This window comes from Lycium barbarum, chromosome 7 (assembly GCF_019175385.1).
Source record: "Lycium barbarum isolate Lr01 chromosome 7, ASM1917538v2, whole genome shotgun sequence".
In the NCBI taxonomy this organism is placed as follows: domain Eukaryota; kingdom Viridiplantae; phylum Streptophyta; class Magnoliopsida; order Solanales; family Solanaceae; genus Lycium; species Lycium barbarum.
Genome location: NC_083343.1, coordinates 8,065,535 through 8,083,166, shown reverse-complemented (window position 1 = coordinate 8,083,166; position 17,632 = coordinate 8,065,535). Strand labels below are relative to the sequence as shown.

The 17,632-nt window shown below is 37.9% G+C and overlaps 1 pseudogene; it reads right to left on the bottom strand.

Moving 5' to 3' along the window:
- Positions 1 to 527: 527 nt before the first annotated feature.
- LOC132601229 (early nodulin-like protein 2) lies at positions 528 to 16,755 on the bottom strand (annotated as a pseudogene).
- Positions 16,756 to 17,632: the final 877 nt, after the last annotated feature.

Here is a 17,632-nt window from a genome sequence, read left to right as displayed (position 1 = left end):
CCGGACTTGTGTCCCGGACAAAGTAATTGAATTGTTCGTATTTAAAGAGTCAGTGGGGTTTGGCAATCCTCGTGGCCCGCTGCCTTCATTTTCGGCCACGATCTCGTTGTTGTTGACGTGACCAGATTGCCCACTGTTAGCCATTTGGTCCGTTTTTTCAGAGACGAACAGTAGATGTTTCTGATTTTGATGGGTAAGATAGAGATCAAGATCAAAGACCACTATTATCCTAGCCCCACAGTGGCCGCCAAACTGTTTACCCCGAATTTGGATAATCAATTAAATTTGTGAGTGGGTATAAGATATGTGGTTAAGTCTCAATCTTCTTGATAAGAGAAAGATATATATATATATATATGATATGAAGAGAGCAATGATAATCGGTGGTTTGCTCCAGACTCGAGTATGTACTAGCAAATGAGTGTTATTTGATTTAGAAAACGTAAGAGATAAAGCACAGCAAATATGGACCGAAATCTGATATGAGAGAGATTCTTATATATAGTTTGATATTACCAAATGCTCTTGATATGAAAAAGCCAACCCCTTAAGAGGGGGACAATGCCCCTTATTTATAGTAGTATCCTATGGGCTTCATACAACATGAACAATAAAATAATGATGAAAAAGCTCTGAGTTGGATTAGGTTGGGTTAGGTTGGCCGTACGGTCTGACACCCGTACGATTGACAGTTGAGCATGGCAGGACGCTATCGACGCGTGGCAACCGCGTAACGGATCTCCCGGATCAATGGTCATGACCAAAACGGACTAACGGCCACGATCTCCCGGACTAACGGCCACGATCAAACGGACTAACGGCTATGATCAAATGGACTAACGGCTATGATCAAACGGACCAGCGGCCACGATCAAACGGACCAGCGACCACGATCAATTCGGACCAACGACCCCGGTCAAACGGACCAACGGCCACGATCAATTCGGCTATGGAGAAATCGGACCAGATGATGATCTTCCCTCTTTTCCTTCGATCTCTGCTCTTACCGGTTCTAACATATGTCCGATTTTTACCGTATACATATACTTCTCGTGAAATCAATTTCATGCCATCACAAAACAACACAAGATAAAATAAAAAATCAAAACACTCCTTTGTATATCTAAACCTCCCTGTAATTCAATGTACCAAGAATCAAACAACACAAAAAAAAAAAAAAAAAAAAAAAAAAAAAAAAAAAAAACACAAACTATTTTTGTATTTTCTACTAACTTTATTTTTTGTCTATTTTCCAACTAAGCAGAAATAATTATAGTCAATATAATTGACACCAAAACAGTTGTAGTAGTAGTAGTAAATGCTTTTACTGCTGAGTTCTTTGAGCCAGTAGGTGACTGAATATCCGCCGGTGGGCTGTTCCCGCCGGTACCGGCCGCCGGAGCAACACTTCCCAGCGGCGACCTCCCCGGTGATCCCGGGGGATAAACTCGGGGCCCACGATGATGAACCACTCGATGGCAAAGGCGAAATTATTTTCCCCGACGGTGATGCACTCGCCAGTGCCGGAAAAGTTGCTGGAGTTGGAGCACTTTCCGGTGACCCCGCCGGAGATGTCGCGGGCGACACCACGAGAGATGGAGAATTCCCGGCTGATGACAGAGGCGTTTGACTCACCGATGATGTCGCGGGCGACACCACGGGTGATGTTGCCGGAGATTTTCTCGGCGTTGAGGGTGGTATAGTAGGAGAAGGAGGAGGAGGTCTAATAGCTAAAACAACAACAATCAATTTTTGTGATCCTTTTTCACAATCATCTTTAATTCCACTTATGAAATAAAAACGACCAGAATGATCAAACTTGAAAATTGAATTGCCATCATCCATTTTCTTGATAGGATTATTTGTGTTGCACTTGTCATAATCATCCTTGTTCACCACTAACACTGGGTTTGTTCTTTTCTTATACAGGTTACGGTTCACTTTTACACGGGTGCATAAAAGTTACTTCGAGGTTATTAGTGCTCTAATTAGATTTTATATTTTTTAGAGTCGCCACCTAATTTATTAGTAAATTAAAAAAATCGAGTTAAAAGGGTTTTATCAAACAAAGAAAAATCTTTTTTAAATCAGAGTTCGAGGTAAAGGTTCTGGTGATCCCCCAGGGAAGGTTTTAAACACCTTAGTATTAAGGATTCGTAGAATACGGTTGACCTTCAAGCTTAAATGTGTGATTAATGTGATTATTTGCTAAAATGTTTCTTTTCTGCAAAACTTGTCATGCTAATCATAAATTCCAACTTTTGTGGCAAAAAACATCCTTTAAAGGGGAAAATTGGTTTTCTTTTTGAAAAATGTTATAAGGTGTTCAACTCATTTCATTTTCAGACCAAAACGCACTTAAGATTTCTCTCAAGTAGAGTTTCTACTCATTTGGTCCTAATGTCATGATTTATTCCTTATAAATTTATTTATTATATATAAAAAACTAAATGGAGTATATCCCCTCTATAAGAATAGTATAGGTTTTGACACGTATAAGTTAAGCAAAGAGTTTGTTTGTTACTTATTGATCCATTGAAGCTCATTATTTAACCATATACTACTCCAAAGCCATCTTAATCCTCAAAACTATAGTTCAAGTATATTTCTCTGTTTTATTTGCCTTAAGGTTTGGGTTTCGAGTCCCAAAGGTTTGAAAATTACCTTAAGTCCAATAAGTTCCAAAAAAGTGCTTTTTCCTACTCTTCGAATCATGCAATATACTTTAAAGATAATCAATTTTTTGTATAAGAAAACACTTTTCAATTTATTTACTTTTAATAAATAAATAAATACAATTCATTTAGCTTTGGGGTCCTATTCGAAACATTGTTTACATAAACCCTAGGTTTCAACTTATAAGGGTTTCAATATCTACACAAATGTATTTTTACATGTTCATACAAAAACCAAAGTAAACATCATATATTATTAAAAGTGGGAAGATTCCAAGTCAAAAGTTGAATTACGGAAAATCCCCTCACAAAATTGAACAACTATTTTGCCCTTCACTTAAACATTACTCCTCTCCTACAATAATTTCATACCACAAAAGTAAACGTACCTTTTAATAAAATAATACTAAATATCTATAAAATTAAACTGAAACATCTTCCTTGAAATTAAAAGCTTCATGAAATTATGCAGTTGTTATGACAAACATGAACCAAATAACGTTGCTTGGTTGTACATTGCTTTGTACTCACTATAGCCCAAAAAGTTTCTAAATTCAATTAATCAATTTTTCGTTTTCCCTATAATTGTTTCTTTATCATAGCTTAATATCAATAGCTATAAATTTTAATAATTATGTATTTGAAGAACATATCAGTTTTGTTTCTTTCCATCTTCCACAGTAGTAAGAATATTTTTTCTGTCTCTTCACATTCTTTATTTCATTTTGTGTAGGTTCACATGAAATTGTCAAACTGATTACTCCCGCTTCTGTTAAATATTTTCTTTGCCCAAAAAATTCATTGGTTTTTCTGCTTGCAGTACTTGTGTCTACAATATATCACAGGTTAGCTTGTTTGTTTCTTCCCAATTTCTTCTCTTTTATTATTATTATTATTATTATTATTATTATTTACCATTATTATTATGTACCTAATAAAGTATTGTATCTTCATTTACTCATGGCTAATTCAAGGTCCATTTGAGTTCTGATATGTTATGTGTATGTAGTAGTGTGTACATGTTACCTGTTAGGATTTGAATCCCAAATCCGACCTTTGTAAGCAGGTTCCCAGGAAAGATTGGAGGGTCACAGCTGGACCACTTAAATACCAACCTCCTTAGACAGAACCTACTTACGTCGTGATGTAAGCGAAGAATAAATAGCACACACACAGATTTATAGTGGTTCACCCTCAATGTGAGAGCTACGTCCACGTTGCTGCTGCAGATCTTATTAAAGAAGAAATATTACAAGTGTTTACAACACTCAACCTCACAACCCCAATCCCAATTACACTCAAGAATTTTACCACAGAAAATTCTCTCAAAGGCCTTCTCTTACTTAGGCCTTTCACTAAGAGTATTTCTCTTAGATTTTTCTCTCTCTTTGGGATGTGTTGTCTTCTTCAATTTGGTGTGTTTTACAAATGAACCATAAGCTACCTATTTATAGGAATGAATTTCCTATGATGAGGTAAGCGCTTATATCACAACTATTATGAGGTAAGCGCTTACATCACGACTATGTGAACAAAAAAATTGACTTGTTTGGCCAATTCCACACCTAACAAATCTCCCACTTGAAGACTAATTTTAATTTGTCTTCACACTTTGATCGATGCAGCAGCTCTTTCCTACTTTCATACTTCGTGCAGGCCAACTGAAGTTGAGCATAGCTTCAGTTTGTCTATTGTCACTGCCTTTGTCAGCATGTCTGCTGGATTCTGACTCCCTGCGATTTTCTCAAGCACTAGCGCTCCATCTTCCAAAGCTGATCTAATGAAATGGTACCGGAGTTGTATGTGCTTCGTTCGAGCATGGTAAACCGGGTTCTTTGCCAAATGAATGGCGCTTTGGCTATCACAATATAGCACACTTCCCTCGTGGTCCTGATCCAATTCCCGCAGAAAAGATTGTAGCCACATCATTTCCTTTGTGGCCTCCGTCACAGCAACGTACTCAGCCTCACAACTAGAGAGAGCTACTATCTTTTGCAACTTGGAAACCCAAGAGATTGCAGTACCTCCGAAGGTGTAAACATACCCGGATGTGCTCTTTCTGCTATCAATATCACCACCGTTGTCAGCATCAATATACCCTTGCAATCCTGTTTTTGATTTTCGGAAATACAGAGCTGAACTCGAGCTGCCTTTCAGATATCTGAATATCCACTTCACAGCCTCCCAGTGTTGCTTTCCCGGATTGCTCATAAATCGGCTGATAACTCCCACTGCATGTGCAATGTCTGGCCTTGTACATATCATTGCATACATAAGACTACCGATTGCAGATGCATAAGGTATCTTGTCCATCTGCTTCTTCCCATCCTCAGTTGTCGGCGACTGATCCTTTGACAACCGAAAGTGTCCAGCCAAGGGAGTGCTGACTGGCTTGGCATCATGCATGTTAAACCTTTTGATAACTTTCTTCACATATTCTTCTTGTGAGAGTTTGATGCCCTCCTTGCTTCGGTCGATTCTCATCCCAAGGATTTGCTTTGCAGCTCCCAAATCCTTCATTGCAAACTCTTCCGATAACCCTTTTTTCAACCGATCAATCTCCTGTAGGTTTGCTCCTACGATTAGCATGTCGTCGACATAGAGTAGCAGTATCATGTACGAGTCTTCAAATTTTTTGAAGTAACAGCAATGATCTGCCTCGCACCTTGAAAAATCAGCTTTCTTCATAAAGTTGTCAAACTTTAAATACCACTGTCTTGGAGCCTGTTTTAGTCCGTACAGACTCTTTTGAAGTTTGCACACCAGATTCTCCTTTCCTTTGATTTTGAATCCCTCCGGCTGTCGCATGTAGATTTCCTCGTCTAGATCACCGTGAAGAAATGCAGTTTTCACGTCCATCTGTTGCAGATGTAGATTTTCCTTTGCTACCAGCCCAAGAACAGTTCTGATAGTCACCATCTTGACTACGGGAGAGAAGATCTCCGTATAGTCAATGCCTTCTTTCTGTTGAAATCCCTTTGCAACCAGCCTTGCTTTATAACGCTTGCTTCCATTGGGTTCTTCCTTTATCCGATAAACCCATTTGTTTTGCAATGCCTTTTTATCCTTTGGCAACTCGGATAATTCCCATGTATGATTTGCCGATAGTGAATCCATTTCATCCTTCATTGCCAGCTCCCACTTAGTCGATTCATCGACTTGCATTGCTTCTTCATAACATTCCGGCTCCCCTCTATCAGTGAGTAGAATGTAGTTGAGGGATGGAGAGTACCTGTGAAGCGGCTTCCTGATCCTGGATGATCTACGCAGCTCTGTGATTGGCGTCTGTTCATTTGTTTCAGAATCAGCACTTTCATCAGCACCTTCTCGGATTGTTTGTTCCTCTGCCTCGGTTGTACCTGGCTGCGGCTCAGGTGCCGGAAAGTCCCTCAAATCGACTATTTCCGATTCCTTGTCCTGACATTCTGAATTCTTTTGCAGCTTGTCTTTGTACAGTACCTCTTCGTTAAAGACAACATTCCTGCTTCGGATGATCTTCCGATTTTGTTCATCCCAAAATCGGTACCCAAGCTCGGTGTCACCATAGCCAATAAAGTAACACTTCTTTGATTTTGGATCAAGCTTGCTTCTAGCCGTATCATCATTATGAACATATGATAAGCAACCGAACACTTTCAGAAATGAAAGATTTACCTTCTTGACACTCCAGACTTCTTCTGGAATTCTGAAATCCAAGGGAACTGACGGTCCTCGGTTAATTAAGAAGGTCGCGGTATTGACTGCATCTGCCCAGAATGTCTTGGGCAGTCCAGAGTGTATTCTCATACTCCGAGCACGCTCGTTCAACGTTCGGTTCATTCTTTCGGCTACTCCATTCTGTTGCGGCGTTCCAGGAATAGTCTTCATCATCTTGATCCCATTATCGGCACAGTACCGTTTGAAATCACCATCAGTGTATTCTCCGCCGTTGTCGGACCTCAAACACTTCAACTTGAGGTTTGTTTCATTCTCGACCATGGATTTCCATCTTTTGAATACACTAAACACATCGGATTTATTTTTCATAAAATAAACCCATACCTTCCTGGTTGAATCATCAATGAAGGTCACGTAGTAGTGTGATCCTCCAAGGGAGGGTACAGTGGTAGGTCCCCACACGTCTGTGTGCACCAATTCCAGCTTTTCGACCTTCAACTCTCTGCCTGCACTTGAGAAGCTTACTCGTTTTTGTTTTCCGAGAATGCAGCTCTCACACGTATGAAGGTCCACCGTCTTCAGCTCCGGAATTAAACCATTTGTCACCAACAGCTTCATCCCCTTCTGGCTGATATGCCCCAGCCGACAATGCCACAAATCTGTTTTCTTTGTGTTGTCAACCACAGCAACAGTATCACGACAGCTAGCCGTCATGTAAAGAGTGCCAATCTTCTTTCCTCGGCCAACTACCATAGCACCTTTCGCCACCTTCCAAGACCCATTACCAAAGTTGAGATCATATCCCTCATCATCAAGCTGACCTACTGAGATCAGGTTTCGCATCAGCTTTGGAACATGTCTAACTTTTGTAATCTTCCACGAGGATCCATTTGACATCTTCAAATTAATGTCTCCCGTGCCAACAACATCTAGCGGCTCTCCATCGGCTAAATAAACTTTGCCGAGATTCCCAGCCACGTAGTTTGTCATTATATCATGATGTGGGGTGGTATGAAAGGACGCTCCTGAGTCAAGCACCCAAGAGTCTATCGGGCTGTCAACCGATAGCAACAACGCATCGCCAATGTCTTCCGTAGCAGCGTTGATTCCAGCCCCCTTGTTGTCCTCCTTCTTTGGCGCCCTGCAGTTCTTCTTAAAGTGACCTGGTTTTCCACAGTTCCAACACTCATGTGTTCGTCCTGGTCTGGATTGACCCTTGCCATTCCTTGACTTCGATCTGCCCCTATTTCGGTTGTAGTTTCTGTCATAATTTCTGCTTCTGTTTTCAACATTAAAAGCAGAACTCGTCGATGCCTCTCCCGAATCTGTCCTGCGCACCTCCTCAGCAAGGATACGATCCCTAACATCGTTGAACTTTAGTTTGTCACTGCCGACAGAATTACTAACCGCTGCTCTCATTGGCTCCCAACTATTTGGTAGGGATGCCAACAAAATTAGAGCTTGTACTTCATCATCGAAGTCAATTTTTACCGATGACAATTGATTTACAATGGTATTGAATTCATTTACGTGTGCAGCAACATGAGCATTTTCCATCATCGTTAGATGAAATAGTTTCTTCATGAGAAATACCTTATTATTTGCCGAAGGTTTCTCATACATGTCAGACAATACCTTCATCATATCTGCGGTGGTCTTCTCTTTTGCCACGTTGTGAGCAACGTTCTTCGACAGCGTCAGCCGAATGACTCCCAGAACTTGTCTGTCGAGGAGATTCCAATATGCTTGCTTCATCTCCTCTGGTTTCGGACTCAGAGGTTCATGAAGCTTTCTGCCATATAAATAATCTTCAATTTGCATTCTCCAGAACGCAAAGTCTGTACCATCGAATTTACCGATGCCGTGCGTCGTACCATCTTCGCCTCCCATCGTTTCTAAATCACAACACAACCTGTTGCTCTGATACCAGTTGTTAGGATTTGAATCCCAAATCCGACCTTTGTAAGCAGGTTCCCAGGAAAGATTGGAGGGTCACAGCTGGACCACTTAAATACCAACCTCCTTAGACAGAACCTACTTACGCCGTGATGTAAGCGAAGAATAAATAGCACACACACAGATTTATAGTGGTTCACCCTCAATGTGAGAGCTACGTCCACGTTGCTGCTGCAGATCTTATTAAAGAAGAAATATTACAAGTGTTTACAACACTCAACCTCACAACCCCAATCCCAATTACACTCAAGAATTTTACCACAGAAAATTCTCTCAAAGGCCTTCTCTTACTTAGGCCTTTCACTAAGAGTATTTCTCTTAGATTTTTCTCTCTCTTTGGGATGTGTTGTCTTCTTCAATTTGGTGTGTTTTACAAATGAACCATAAGCTACCTATTTATAGGAATGAATTTCCTATGATGAGGTAAGCGCTTATATCACAACTATTATGAGGTAAGCGCTTACATCACGACTATGTGAACAAAAAAATTGACTTGTTTGGCCAATTACACACCTAACATTACCTTCTGTGGACACATCTGATTTGTGGACTACACATTTTCTATGATCCATCTCTGTTCTTTTTCTTCTTTCCTTTTATATTTTGCCAAACTTAAATGTATATTGTTGGTTTAAAATCCTCTACAATGTATTGGTCAAATTATTCTTAATGCAATCCAGACTGTTTTCATGTTACGCAATTTTATAAACATCATGCACTGTTTTTGAATAAGGTCTTTAATTCAATCTAGCTAATATATGTGTTTCTTTGTTAAATTCACAGATGAAAGGACTCATAATTTTAAATCGGACAAATGGCACATATAGGTATACTATATCTTATATACATCAGTTAAATATTTCAGTAAACTATTATGGCTATCACAAATAACTTCTAATTTTGTGTAGCTGTACACTATGTAATTGACAACGATCACCCATTCTAAGGAAGACACGCGATAATCGAATTATACAACTTCTACAAAACATTGTTTTCATTCGATAACTATTTCTCGATATGTGTGGGGCTGTAAAAAGGGGAGACTACATTTTAACAAAGAAGGTAAAAAATTTAAGATGTTAAACATTTGCAATCATAACCGAAGTTGGTCAAATCCACATTTGAATTATATGTTGTTAACATATAAAAAGAATTACAGTCAAGTTGAATGCTGGTATATTATAAGAATTGCATAATTAAAGTCGTTCGGACATTACTTCTTAAGTTCATTCAATAGAACTTTTTTAGTATGATTATGCTTTGCAATGATAATAAATATCAGTTGAATAGGCTCTCCTTTCATTAGTTTGCCCACCCACCCCCCCCCCCCCCCCCTCCCTATTCAATTTTTACACAACTCATTGCACAATTGTTATCATATTTATAAAACTGTCATATTAATTAGCATGGAATATACGTGCAACGCACGTATCCAAAAACTAGTATAATAAAGGGAAGGGAAAGAATGTTTAGCTTTTTAGCCTTGGGCCTAAATCCTTTAGCAAGCCTATGCTCTTCTAGTTCTTTCGTCCGAAGCTCTAACATCCAATTCTTCACTTCGTCTTCAAGCTTTGCTAAACATGGTTCGCTTTATTTGTACCTCGCACAAATAGAAAGAAAAGTAGTTAGTCAAAATGATACGCCACCCCATAGGGTGACGTTTATGAACATAAATAATATCCCTCGGACTCATATCTAACTTTGAGAGCTTTGATTACGGAGGCTCAGACTCATGTTTCTTAATGTGGCAAAGGAATCTGAAACATGTCTTGGCTGCAAACTAGTGGCCATTCTAGTTGCCTCGCCAAACGCATGTTCGTTCCTACCTCGTGATACTACTATGAGGTCATCAACGCCTAAACCGAGGGATAACTGTTATACCCCATTTTAACCGGAGTCAAAGTGGTTTACAACATCCCGGTAATTCCGGGGTTAATTAAAGTTAGGGAATCACCACCTAATTATTTATGGTGAATTAGGGCACCTAAGGTTAATTAAAGTTATTTTCTAAAGTTAACTCTATTTTAAAGTCTACGAAACCAAAAGATCTAGGTAAGGGTTCAACTAATTTAAAGGGGAGGTATTAGGCATCGTTTAAGATCCATTTACAATGGTTAACCGACCGGACTTATGTTAATTAATTAGACTTTAAAAAATAAATAAAGTGCAGCTAAGACACTACTAAAAGAAATTTTAGAGAGTTGGTTTCAAATTGTAAAAGGTCAAATCCTTTGAGTTTGCAAAAGTTGATTTGTAGGTAATTGTAACAAAACGACCAAAACCCCAACGAAAATGATTTGTTTATTTTTAAAGAGTATATGACAAGATGATGCAACAGTTTCAAATTCCCAAAGACCAAATTCATAACTAGAACAATTTGAAGCGGACCTAAATAGAAAAGAACTGGGAAAAGTTTTAGACTCCTGTTATATCTCCAGATCTTAAAAAAATATGATTTGCCTATGGTCCAAATATTGCTAGATAGACATAAACTGATTACTGGTTTCAAGTCCCTTACATCTAATGACATATCACATGTAAGAACTAATTAGTCTATTATTAGCTAAAGTGAAACCTTAAAGGAAACTTAATTATAAATGATAAATTAGCGCAGATCTTAACAATCAATCACAAACAGAATAAAGGATTAGTCACCGAGGAAATTTAAACACTGTAATGAGTAGGCCAAGCAATGTAAAAGATAAATGCCATTTTTGGCTTTCGTAAGATGACAATGTTCTGCAATTTTCCGCTCAAGAGTGTAAGAGAGAAGATAGTGAATGATGTGCGGGCTTCCGTAAGTGGTGTCGTTGAGTGTCAAAATGAAACTCTTCGGCTCCGGTGTTCATGCAAAGGAAAAGAAAAATAGGATTAGAATAACGACAGGATTCTTAGCGAATATTAAAATCAGAGGGGAAACTCACAATTTTGCAAACAAATACTTGATAAATGTCATGATAGCCATAATTATCAGAATTTAACTCCTGCTAACAGTGAGGTTTTTTAAGTAATACTCTAAGTTGGAAGATAAACTTGTGTGCTTTTCGTACAGCTTAAGATCAAATTTCTTAAATGCTAACTCAGAACAGATCAGTTCTCATAAAGGTTAAACCACACAGCCTTAGATCTGAGGGACATACTTAACTCATTTTCATAATACTATCGATCCATATGTTCACTCAAAATAGAAGGCAAACTAAGGGAGAATGTGATCTATTTCATGGTGAGGCAAAGAGATTGTAAGAAAGTCCCTTTTAAAAACAGGTCACGGTTATATCAAAACTCAAGGAATTTGAAAATATACATATGCAAAATGTGTGCTGGACTAGATCACTAGTACACACACAACAGTAGTCCTTCAAGGTAGTCACATAATAGGCATAGGTAAATCAAACAAATCTACCACTGCCTAACTAGACATGACCAAATATAGAGATCAATCAAAACAGAGGAACAGCAGCACAATTTTAACAAAGGGTGGAGGGCAAGAGTAATCAAATGAGCAAACAACAAACTCAATAGAGAAACAACCCTTATTTAACACAACATTGTTTTTTTTAAGAGCAAGAAATGACAGGATGGTGATCAATCACATAGGTTTTGGTAGCTAGACTCGAAGAACCCAATATGTTAAGTTCAGGAACTTAGGCAGCCTTAGAGTTACGGCCTCAGTAATTCGAATCTGATTTAGATAGCATAAATCCTTAACATGATTAAATGGACGAGGACAACCAACAAGTTAAAATTAGTTTCTTCTTTTAACCAATCTTTAGCACTTCATTAATAAACAAAGACCGAGAAACTCGAATAAGGACCTTACGACCATCATTTGTAAGCAGGAACCAGAATCTGATTTTTTGAGATTAGTGAACCCAAATTCGAATCATTCTATCGAACTAAATCCATACAACAAAAATTAAGACCATTCAGGGAAATCAACTAAACATAGGGGAATAAACAGATGCAAGACAATTCTGATACCTTAGCCCTAAAGATATTATTAAGACTAAACAGATGCAAAACTTAAGATTCACATATAATGGAAATAATTTATTAGCATGTCTGGATCAGGTTAGAATTCTCATAGAAAGTTTATACTACAGCCACTCATTTTAAACCTGAATCCATTCGAAAACAATAGAAAATAACATCCTCCTCCTCCAAACTCAAACCAAACAGAGCCAAGGCCATGTGACTGCTAAATTCTAAAGAGGAGGGGTAAACTTGTAAGTTTTAGCTACGTTTTAAGACTTTAACTCAGGAACTCTATAAAGAAATGCATATTTAGATTGATGCCTAATTAATCTCTCAACACACTAGGATTCATTCACTCAGCTTGAATGAGCATTTTTTAGATTTTGAACCACATGTACAGTCACCCTATGATATAGCAAGCAACAGGAATGGGTAAAAAAGATTACAGATCACAATCTAGGCTCCCTAAAATATTACAGAGCTTCCAATTAGATAGTGATCACACAACAAAAGTCCATCATGGAACCCATTGAAACAACTGAACAGATCACCACAATTTCAATAGCACATTCAACTTTATAGAGGCATTCGCAGCATAAATTCAACTTTTTTTAAGGCAGTCCATGAACTAGTCCTAGCTAAGTTAATATTGTGGGATTCCAGATTATCATGAGTACGCATAGCAACTTATGCTTCAGGAAAAATTGAAGTAAGCTCATAAAGACACACATCTAATTCAACTAAACCACTGGTCAAAACTTCAATCAAAGAGTTCTAACAGGTTTTCCAACTTTGAATTAGACAATGTTAACCAAAATAACTTATACAATAACCAAGTTTTAGATTCAAACAAGACAATCACGTCCATACTAATATTATTCAAACAACATAATGAGGATCGAACTATTCACTAAACAGCAGAAGCATACTAAACTTAAACTAAACAAGAACTAAACCAACAACCAGCACCCTGATATGGTTAAACAGGAATTAAAACATGCATAAATATGCCTAAACTAGTAAAAACACATAAATCTAACTAAACAGGCAGAGCAATTAACACAAACATGAATAAACTAGTAATTTGGCACACATAACCTTCAAGTAGGTAAAATACCAAAATAAACTAGAAGGAAGGGAAATCACCTTTTTCGGGTGCAATGAACCAGGGTGCGGGGTCGTGGATCCACACTCGAATATTAATATCTCTGAGTTTGCATGTACTCGGATTCGAAACAATAACAGAGCAAAAGAGAATAAAAATGTTTGGTATTTCAAATCGATGTCAAGAAACAATGAGACTGATTGATATTTTTCAGAGAATTGAGGCGGCTAAAAAAAGAACTCCCTTTAAATGGATCAAGAAACGAGTATTTATAGTAGAATTTTTGGGTTTGCTGGGATCCGAAATTGGGCAGGATTTCTGGTCTAGGGTTTTTTTTTTAAAAAACGAATCAAGAACGGATCCGTTAAAATCCAAATAGATCTTCACGTGATTTGGCTTGGGTATTACCAAAAATGGTTCGACCACCCCTGGTCTTTGAAGATCAATCCGCGCCTTGAAACAAGAAATGGAGATTTTCCCTGTCAACGACAGAATGCACAGGTAAGTGGACGTAGGGACAAGGTTTTTCGTGTATGAAAATGGATAGACAAGCCTGTTCATGGCTAAAGAGAATTGGGTTTTTGCTGGAAATGGAGAGGGAGAGAGAGGAGAAGACGACAAGGTGTGGCGGATCTATTTTCCTTAGGTTTAGGTAATGAAATGTGAAGGTGTGGGCCAGGTCGGGTAGATGGATAATGGGCTGTTGACAAATGGGTTAGTCTGAAATAATGTTAGTGGGTTGATGGCCGTTTGGGCTAAAAATGTTGGAGAATATTATATTTGTTGTTTGGGCCATTAATTGGCTGAAATATTGGTCTTTCCTCCTTCATTTTAATTATTCTTGGGTTTCTAACTTAATAACTAGTATAATATATACTATATGAAATTACTATGTAGAAAGTAAAGGACATACCAAAGTATTGACTTATAATTAATTTAACTAGTACAAATCCGAAAATGAAATGATGACGAACCATTAAATATTGTGATAAAATAATGCTAGTAATGTTGACAGTAAAATAGTGAGGATGAAAGTAATAAGAGGATAACAATATTAATAGTAGTAGCAATAAAAAAAATAGTGATGAAAATAAAGTATTTAGATTGTTAATAAATTTAGAAGCCCAAGGATAATTAAAATGAAATAAAGGAGGGACGAAATTTGGTGTCAACAGATGCCCCTCTTCGACTGGAGACGATGTAAGGGTTTTCAGGCAAAGAAGTTGACGTAGTGGCCAATTTTGTTCCGACCAACAAATATGAACTTGGAAGAACTTGAGAAAATATGGGTTAGGGGAATTGGTGGAAAATATCATAGGGGCAAAAAGGATGGTTGGAAAACATTATAGGATGGAAGGAATTATGGCCGAACCCCAGTTTCGAGTTGCCTACATATCTCGGGTTCCATGAGAATCAAGCTGTATGTAGTTCGAAAGAAGTGGGTGATACCGACGCTACGCTTTTTGCCCCAGTATTGAATTATGGTGCGACTAGGGTGTTGTGAAGTGAAGATTGATGGGGTATTGAGAGGTTTTAATGATTTTGAAAAGGTGTTGTATGAAATGTCATTTGTGTACTTGAAGGTTAAAGATAGGCAATAAGAATGTCCGAGAAAGGAACATATACATATAGCCTCCTAATCATAAATGCGATGCATAACACACCCATAAATAGGACTCTACTTGGTACGACGTGAATTCTTAAAATTGCCCCAGTGTCGAGTTACGGGGACACTGGGATATAGAAAGGGACGTAAAATTATGAAAAGAGTTGAGCGAGTAGGGCTTTAGCGGTGGATATGAAAGAAAAATTAACCTACGTATCACATGTTTGTGGACATAGGCGGAATTGAGTTCGAGAGTAGATCTGTGACCTTTGCTTGTGAGTTTTATATTCCTCTTCAGCATATTTGCCCCGGTTCACTGCGTAAGATAAAGTTCCACGTTGTGCTGTGTCTCTATATGTAGATTGTACTTTCTGTCAAAACTGAAATTCATATCAAAATCATTAATAAAGTCTGGGGTAAAGTTGAAAATGTAAAACTTATAAAGAGTGTAAAAATGATAATAAATATGAGTATGAGAATGAGGACGAAGCCGTGTGGCTTATAATGAGGCCGTGTGGCCAAATGTTGTCTCTGGTTGTCTTCAGGGACTTAAATAAATGTGTGATGTTTATGCGGAAATAATATCTCCAGTTGTATTCGAAGACTTTAATGATAATAAAAGGCCTCCGGCTGTCTTCCGGAACTCGATGATAAATGTTGTCTGTAACAAGTAAGGTAAACTCATTGAAGTAAGTAAAGTGAACGACAAAGTAACTGATAAAGTAGAGAGTAAAGTAAGTGTGTAGCCGTTTGACTTATGCAGATGAGGTTGTATAGCCATATGATGTCTGTTGACACCTAATTTTGGCTCGACGTGCTTAAAATTAACGTTTTGGGGGGCCCTGATTCGTTAAAGAGCACGAAATACATTGTTTTACACATTTTTACATTTTTTCAACAATTTATTGATGATTACCCTTTTTTTAGGAATTTTCTCAATTTATTGTCATTTTTTCAAGAATCATTATTTTGCACATGTACAGCGTAATACTACCATTTTTGTGCAATTAATAATTGTTTCTCAATTTTATAGCAATACATTTTCATATCATAGACATTAATGTTTATATTTTATACTTGCGTTATTATTTATACATGTATTAATTAACTATATTTTAGTACAGTCTAACAGTGCAGAGTAAAATCGGATCAAGTCAAGATTTCATCATTTTTTTAAAAAAAAAGGGATTAAGGTAAGCATTGAGGAGACAAAAGGGTGCAATCTTCTATTCTTTGGACAAAACAGGGGCCATTTTGCATTATAAGAAAAGGGAGGGGGTATTCATCTTCTACATATATTTACACAAACACACACATACACAAAAAATATTTTTTCAGATTTTGCCCATCCTCTCTCTCTTCTAAGAAACCCTAAACATTTTTTTCCCTCTCCTCCTCTTCAACCACAGCCGCCGCCCACTCTTCACACCGGAGCTCCGAGCTCCGGTGAACTTCCTCACCACACCACACCTCAACCAAACACCACGCCACCAAACCACTTCATCTTCCCCTTTCTCCATTAACGTCGACCACCATGCCTACTACCCGCTCGCCATTACTCCCTCTGTCCAGCCTCCAAACACAGCCAACCACAACGACACCAACCACCTCGTCGTCTTCCTCCCCTTTTCTCCTTTTTTTTCTTCACGCCGGAACCTCCACCACCACACGACTCAAACCAGCGCCGCCACCCAGTTCCGATGAACAACCATTACCAGCGAACCAGCAAGCAGCCATGCCACCACCACCTCGCTCTCTTCACTGTCTCCGTTTAACTCCATTAATACCGGCGAACTTCGGCGAACTCTGAGATCCGGTGAACTCCACCAACACAACCCACACGCCACCAACCACCGAAATAAAACACCAACAAATAGCCCTTTCCATTCTCCCCTATCTCGTTTACGCCTCAAAAATGGATTTGTCTTTGTTTTCGTTTTCCTAGTATTTCTTTATCTTTATTCAGTTGATTAGTTAGTTTGCTGCAGGGAGTATTATTCAATGAAATTCTTTAATCGGAAAATGTTATTACTAACTTTGTTTGTATACATACAGTTTGATAATTCGGAAAGGTGCTTTCAGCTTTCAGTGACCTTCTCCTGCTTTTTGTCATTTTCATTTTTTACCGACTCCTACAGGAGTTTTGTAGCGTCTTTTGATTTATTACGTTAAATTATAATCGAACTTGTAGAGGGATGATTCAGAGAAGATTAATATAATGTCCATGACATGATATTTAATATATAAAATAAGATTTATGATACTGATTCAGAGAATTTTAACCCAAATGGCCGATGAAGAAATTTCCGTCGATTTCTAAGGCCTTCCATGTACAAAGACGGGTGTTTTTTATTTTAAGTTTATTCATTATTTCTTTAATTCATCCGATAGTTATTTATTTTCTTATTAACATTTTTATTAAGTCTCATGCAGGTATTCGGAGTTACTTTTGAAGATGACACTCAAAAGAAGTTCAAATAGCTACTTAAATTCTCTGTTTATATATATACATATTTTTTTACATTATTAAATTATACAAGCATAAAATATAGTGAAACTTTACTTTTTTAGGGTGCAGGTTGATGGTATTTATTTATGATCTGCTTAGGTCATTTAAATTTTATGTGTTTTAGATAAATCAATATTAGGCAGTTATTA